This window comes from Pinus tabuliformis, chromosome 1_2, assembly GCF_031772625.1.
Source record: "Pinus tabuliformis cultivar Carrire ecotype Pingquan chromosome 1_2, CPIR1, whole genome shotgun sequence".
Classification (NCBI taxonomy): Eukaryota; Viridiplantae; Streptophyta; class Pinopsida; order Pinales; family Pinaceae; genus Pinus; species Pinus tabuliformis.
This window is the reverse complement of record NC_142298.1, coordinates 1,086,799,047-1,086,806,573: the sequence shown is the minus strand read 5'-3', so window position 1 is coordinate 1,086,806,573 and position 7,527 is coordinate 1,086,799,047. Positions and strand designations below refer to the sequence as shown.

The 7,527-nt window shown below is 38.6% G+C and overlaps 1 pseudogene; it reads left to right on the top strand.

Annotated features, from left to right (window-relative positions):
• The first annotated feature begins 2,147 nt into the window (after positions 1–2,147).
• LOC149209957 (uncharacterized) lies at positions 2,148–3,611 on the top strand (annotated as a pseudogene).
• The last annotated feature ends 3,916 nt before the right edge of the window (positions 3,612–7,527 follow it).

Sequence of the window (7,527 nt, the reverse complement as noted above, 5' to 3'; positions counted from 1 at the left end):
GGGGATTCTATTACTTGTGTCCATAAGTCATTAAGCCGAGGGCCTGGTCCCTCCAAAAGTCAGAGAAATGCTCTGAGCCTGTTAAACACACATGGGCAGCAATAGAATATGAAAGATAAAACATGAGAGTACAATTTTTATTAACAAATGATTTACATTTATAGTACATGTTGTGACCATTGGATTTCACATCCCAAGGTCTCTTGGACTCTTTTTGTCCATTCGGCTTCCACACTAACCCATTGAGGATTAGGTGTCCAGCATTCCCCCCCTTAATCCGAAGGGTTATGTATGAGTCCAAGAAGAGAGCTGTAATACAAAATGTGCAAAAAATGCATGGCAGCACTAGGCTGAATGTGCTCTCTGAAATCTTGCTATAAAGGGCGGTGGTTTAAGGATGACCACCAACACTGGAACGCTTAGTGCAGTTCCTGGAACTCTTCCAAAACTGGCAAGAAGCTGAAGTCTTCTGCTAGAGGAAGTGCTCCTATTGTTTTGAAGAGGGAAAACTTCAACCAATAAAGGGAGGTCTCACCCCACATAAAAGGGAGAACTTCAACCTGAAAAGGGAAGTCTCAACCTGTGATGGTTTAAGGATGACCAACAACTCTGGAATGCTTAATGCAATTCCTAGAACTCTTCCAAAACTGGAAAGAAGCTGGAGTCTTCTGCTAGAGGAAGTGTTCTCAATTTTGTTCCTGGAATTCTTCCGAAACTGGAAAGAAGTTGAAGTCTTCTGCTAGAGGAAGTGTCCCAGATTACCAACTGAAGGCATGTTTAGGTGCATCTTTGTCTTTGGCTACAACTCTGGAACTGGGGTGGTAGGTTGTGGCTCAGGCTCACTTGATGTGACTTTGAAGCTTGTAGATGACCAACATTTCCCCCCTTATCAGATACAAGGTGAGATGATGGAGAAAACTCAATTGCAAGACTATTCAATACTCTGGAACAAGTTTTGACATGTGTTTGGAATATCTTCTTGGCTGTTGATGCCCATTGCCAAGAAGCGATCCATCCAAGATGAATCTTTGTTCTTGCAGGACGTTTATTTCTGAAGCATCTGTGTGAAGAATGACTGGTTTTATGATAGTGCTTACATGGATGAAGATCAAAACAGTGATCTTTCAAATGGCCAACTTGGTCACAGTGTTGGCATTTCACAATCTGTTGTTGTTGTCGCTGCTGTGGAAGAGGGGCAGAATCTGGAATAGCTGAAGGTGAACTGTCATGAGGAACAGGGGAATTGTCATGAATGAATCTAGCACTCTGAAACTGAATGGGCTTTGAGTAGTCTGGAATATGAAAGGACAAGTCCTTGTCATATCCAAGACCAGTTCTGTGCTTGTTGTGGACAAGCTGTTCCCAAGGTCTGATGATGGGCTTGGGAAGTGCAGACTGAGTTTCTGCATCTGCATGTACAACTGCTGCTTTATTGGGTACTAAATCTGAACCAACTGTAACATTATTGACTTGCTTTTGATGGGTTGTAGTCTCAATGTTCTGAACAGAAACATGTTCAGAATGACTCCTCTGTTTTAATTCTTCTTGCTGTAGCTGAGATTCAAGCTGCAAAAAATCGATCTTTTCCTGTGCATTTTGTAGACAGACCTGAATGTCTGTGAGAGAAACTTTGCTGACTTTTAATGTATCATGAGTAGTAGACAATATCAGAGTTTTGAGGAACTCTAATACTTCATTGATTCTGGCCATTTTCTCCAATGTTAAACTTACACTTTAAGCCAACTATGAACCAATGTCACTACAAGGTATTCTCAAAGTTTGTTCTCTCAGAAAACTACAACAATCAAATGAGATTATTCCTTGAGGAATGAATCAAAAGCTAGATTTTAACTCTACTTATTCTCCAAATCCACACACAACGATGGTTGGTTGCATTCATATACAAGGAAAGTATATTGTGCATTCCCAAACAATGAAACTCAAACGCTACAACAAATAAAATACTTGTTTTTCCACTCAGAAATATATATCAGCAAGGATGCAAGCTTTACACAGATATCTATTCAAGAAATACAGTGTATTTTATCAATTTTACACCCAAGGTTCAAGGAGGAACTTCCTTCACAACACTGGTAGAGGGCTCATATTTTGTCCCTAACGATTTTCGGTTTGGCTGACCTTCTAATCTAAATACGTTGCAGCCCTTCGGAGTTTCTTGTTCAGGTAGTCTTCTCGGTCGATAACTCTGGTTGATGATAACATTCAGATGACTACAAGCAACTGTAGCTTTTAAAAACCAGGGAAAATTCCCATTTTATCTCGAATAATTGAATATCATTCACTTATCTCATCCAGCCTCTCCGCAGTGGAATTCTCTTTAACAATTGTTTCAGGTGAGTCACGCTGCATAAACAGAAGAGATTGGAGGAAGCCATATAATTTTGTCCACACCGGCCATTGGAAATGTCAAAGACAATAGTACAGCCCGTTGGGCAAAAAAGATTAACGAACGTGGCCGTAGTTCGCTTGAAGAAACACGGAATGCGTTTTGAAATTGCTTGTTATAAGAATAAAGTGCTCTCATGGCGGTCAGGAGTAGAGAAGGATTTGGATGAGGTGCTGCAGTCTCATACAGTGTATTCAAATGTCTCCAAAGGAATTCTGGAAAAATCTAAGGACTTGATAAAATCTTTTGGAACAGATGATCATGAAAATATATGGTTGGAGGTTCTTAACAAAGGTGAGCTCCAAATTGCGGGAAAGGAGAGAGAATCTCAGTTATCAAGCCAGTTCCATGACATTGCAACAATTGTGATGGAGAAGACAATCAACCCTGATACAATCAACATGATTGAACGCCTAATGCACGAAGTCCATTTTGCTGTAGATCCTCACAAAAGTTCAAATCAACAGGCTCTGGATCTTATTCGGGAGCTCCAAAAGCATTTTCCCATAAAAAGATCGCCAATGAGGTTGCGACTTGTAATCCCTGAGATTCAGGAAGCCAATTTCTTGCAGAAAATTCAAAACTGGAATCCTTGCATCGTGTCCAAAGAGGTCTCTGGTAATCAGTTGTCTATGGTTTGTCAGATTGAACCTGGTTACTTCCGAGATTGTGATGGCGTAGTACGAGATTGTAAAGGGAGGCTTGAAATTCTCTCTGCGCCTGTACACAAGGAGGAAGATGTGGGACCAACACGAGTGGGGCAGCGTATGGTGAGTGTAAATACAATGTAATACCAGCGTTATATAATACCAGTGACCACAAAGGCAAACACAAAGGCAACATTCAACTATATGGCAGGAAAATGTCTACCGCTGTTATCCTCCAAACACACTGTTTGCACCATCAGTCAACACTTTGTAAACAGAACCATTTGAATGAGGCACTGGGTATATTCGATCGTACGGGCAGCCCAGTGGACTATCCTACATATGTTTCAATATTTCAGACTTGCATTCAGAAAAAATCTTTGGCAGAGGGCAAACTTATCCATGCTCACATCAATCAGACTAGATTTAGCGCAGACAGATTTCTACGAAACACGCTTCTCAATATGTATGTGAAGTGCGGGAGCCTGGCTGACCAACGGAGATTTGTTCAAACCATTATTAAATGGAGGAAGCAGTACCTCAGGGCTGCCTGCTGAAACACTGGTCGCAACCGGCGTAGAGCAAGCATGCATGTACAGCTCAAACCAAGGTCTGGCACTTCGCAATGTCTAGAACGCTCCACTCAGTAACTTCAAAAGCACTCTCAGAAAACAACAGTTTCCTTGGAGCAGAGGTGTATTGGGTATACACAACGTTAAACACTGGAAGAGTTGAGTGATATTACACGAGTAATGGAGCAGACCAGCGTTAAATCTCAGGCAGAGGCAGCGCGGTATCAACCTGGAGTGTGGTGCTGTGAGGAGCAAGAGCGAATACCATAGAGCGGATAGGTATGTTAACGCACAGGGCTTTTTTTTTTTTTATGAAACGCTCATGGACAGTGCAGACAGTGCAGGTAAACAGTGTCTAGACCTGGCAGCGACAGTGGAGGGAGCAGGTCAGTATAAATGGAATATGGCAGACAGAACGCAGGCAGTGTCAGACAAAGGTTATGCAGAGATGAGCAGCGCAGAGGACAATACAAGAATATTAATGAACCACTGATTATATGAAACAACGTCAGGGGCAGCGCAGCGTTACATGCAGGTGATTATAAAAAATGGTCAGCAACATTATTATATGTCAGAGCAAAGCAGGAGCAGTGCATAAAAATGGCGCTGGAGAAATGACAGGTTGCAGCTAAAATTTAGCTGATAAAATATTCATGAGATGCAGAATTGATGGCAGAAATGATCTGCGCATAAAGGCCATAAAACAAGTGGCTCAAAATAATTATGCAGGGCAGGAATACGCCTGCTCTGATACCATGTTAAACACACATGGGCAACAATAGAATATGAAAGATAAAACATGAGAGTACAATTTTTATTAACAAATGATTTACATTTATAGTACATGTTGTGACCGTTGGGTTTCACATCCCAAGGTCTCTTGGACTCTTTTTGTCCATTCGGCTTCCACACTAACCCATTGAGGATTAGGTGTCCAACAAAGCCTCTTTGACTTGTAGGATTAAAAATACTTAGAACATACTTGTGGATAGGAAATTAGTAAGTAAAGGGGAAAAGTGAATGAGGAGAAGTTAATCACATGAACTTGGAAACCTTTGCCTTTGCCTTCATAGTTGAGCATACATGTTGAAAGATGTATCTAAGCATGATGCATGCACTTTGATCTAATTAACTTTGTAGTTCAGTAACCTTTCTTCTACTTACCCATTTCTTACCTCTAACATATTTTCTTCATTTATTTGGGTGCATTTAGGATAGGAAACCCTTATTCATCTATTTTTCTTTTGAAAAGTAATCTATCTAATTCTGACCTTATATCATCCAGGGGCTGAGATTAAGCTTATGAGCTCCTTTTATTTTCTCTACCTAATTATGATCTGCCAATATTAAACTGTTTGGTCAGATTTTATTCTCTAATCTATAAACATAAAATTCAAAGCATGGAATGACCAAGATTAAACAATTTGATTACCATGGATTGTGGCATGAATAACAAGTTGCACACAATCATTATTATGCATAAAAGTAAATAGTAGTGGCATTTTGACTTGCACACTTTCATGGTCTTTATGTTTTGGGGTTCATATATTTTCATTTTCTTTTTGACCTTCTCTTGTTCTTTTGTCCTTTGATTTTTCTTTTAGGACATACCCTGATCTTTACATTTTTTAATTTTTATAATATGGAAAAAATTTGCAGAAATCAAAGGTATGTACAATATTACAAGGCTTAACCTTAGTCATTCAAAATTATGACTCCTATTGGTATAGGAACCCAACAATGGCTCCACTTGGGGATGGAATTTCCTTGTGAAATGTCAATAACTTTAGAGATCATTAGCCTTTGAATTGTTGTTGGTGTTTCCTTGCAAAGTGTCCTTCTATGAATTTGCATTATTGATACTTATAAAAGTGAATCTTTTTAAAGCTTAGGGCCTTCTCTTCGGGCTTCAACTTCAAAGATCATTATCCAATTCAAACTAGACTTTTGAAAATAGAATATATACAAATGAAAATTAGTAATTAGGTTCAAAGTAATGTTTTAACATTCGACCATTCCCTGGCCCACCTTCTACGTCTGTACCATCAATTTATCTCAAGAAGTAAGCATTATTTCCTCTATAAGCATAAATGACATAGGGACCTTTCCATAGGAAATCAAATTTCCCATGATTTCCTTTATCTTCCCTCCTTGAGTCCCATTTGAGCACTTTTTCACCAATGTAGAAATCATCAACCTTGGTTCTCTTATAAAAAATCTTCTTAATATTGTCTTGCACAACTTGAGACTTGACATAGACCTCTTCTCTTGTTTGTTGTAGATGTATAGTTTGGTTGATTCTTCTTTGGATATTATTTGGTTGAACCTATATTTCTTGAAGTATCTTCATTACTGGTACTCCCAAATAGGATGGAAAGACAACTTCCATTCCATAAACTAGTTGATAGGGAAAAGTACCAATTGATTTCTTAGTAGTCAATATGTCTGCCCTTAAGGCATTGACTAGATTTTTATCCCAAGTTTTCTTATTGTCCTCTAGTAACTTCTTGATGATATTTACTAGGCTTTTGTTTGAGGATTCTACCAATCCATTACCTTGAGGGTAATATGCTGTGGAATGTCCAAGGGTGATATGGTATTTATTGCAGAAATCTATCGTTCTTTTGGATTTAAAGGCTGTTGCATTATCAGTAATGAGATTAGTTGGACATCCAAATCTTGATAAAATATTGGTTTCAAGGAAGGTTATGATAACAATATCTGTGGCTTGCCTTGAAGGTATGGCCTCTATCCATTTTGTAAAGTAGTCTGTGGCAATAAGGATCCATTTGTGTTGGGTAGAGGAGGGTGGGTGAATTTCACCAATGAAGTCTAGACCCCATTGTTGAAAAGGTATTTCAATAGAGATTGGCTTGAGGGGTAATGGTAAGAGATTTTTCTTCCCCTCAAAAATTTGACATTTGTGACAGGAGGTCACATATTTTTTGACATCAACAAACAAGGTAGGCCAGTAGAAACCAGCTCTAAGGATTTTATCTGCAGTAGTCTTCCAGTAAAGGTGTCCTCCACAGTCACCTGCATGAAACTCTTGTAAAAATTTGTCAGATTCTTCTTTTAATAAGCAATTGAGAAGAATACCTTCATGGTCTCTCCAAAACAAAACATTGTCTAATATACAAAATCTTAAGGATTTCATCTTTAAAAACCTGCTTTTAGTCCTAGATAATTTAGGAGGAGCTTGTAAATTTAGTAAAACATAAATAATATCAGCATACCATGGTGATTCAAGAAAGGCCTGGCTGATTAGTGGAGTCGCCATCTCCTCTTCATTATCTATTGTTGCAATAAAGTTTATATCCAAGGCCTGACAGTTCAATTCAGCCATGAGCTTGGCTAAACCTTGGCCCTTGATTAACTTTGTAGGTTTAATTTCTATATCATACTCTAAGATAGTAGCAATCCACTTTCCCCTCTTTCCATCAGGACCATCCTGAGTTAGGATGTCTTTTACTACTGAATTAGGAACGTAGGCTACTATGTGAGAATATAAGATGTATACCCTAAAATCTTTAATGGCTTTGACCAAAGCCAAGGCCTGTTTTTCCATTATATTGTATTTCAAGGGGGCATCTCTTAGGGCTTTGCTAAAGAAAGCAATGGGTTGTTCATAGCCCTGGTCATTTTTCTGTAATAGGACTGTAGCTATTGTGTGCTCTGAAGCAAAGGAAAATAAAATGAAATCTCTATCAAATTTGGGACTGATTAGTACAAGTGTTTTAGTTAAGGCTAGTTTAATGTCTTCAAAGGATTTCTTAGCCTCAATAGTCCATTTTATGGTGGAGTCTTTTTTCAGCATATTGTTTAGTGATCTAATTAATTTTGCTAGGTTAGATATAAATATTCTAAGAAAATTGATTTTTCCTAAGAAAGTTTGTAATTC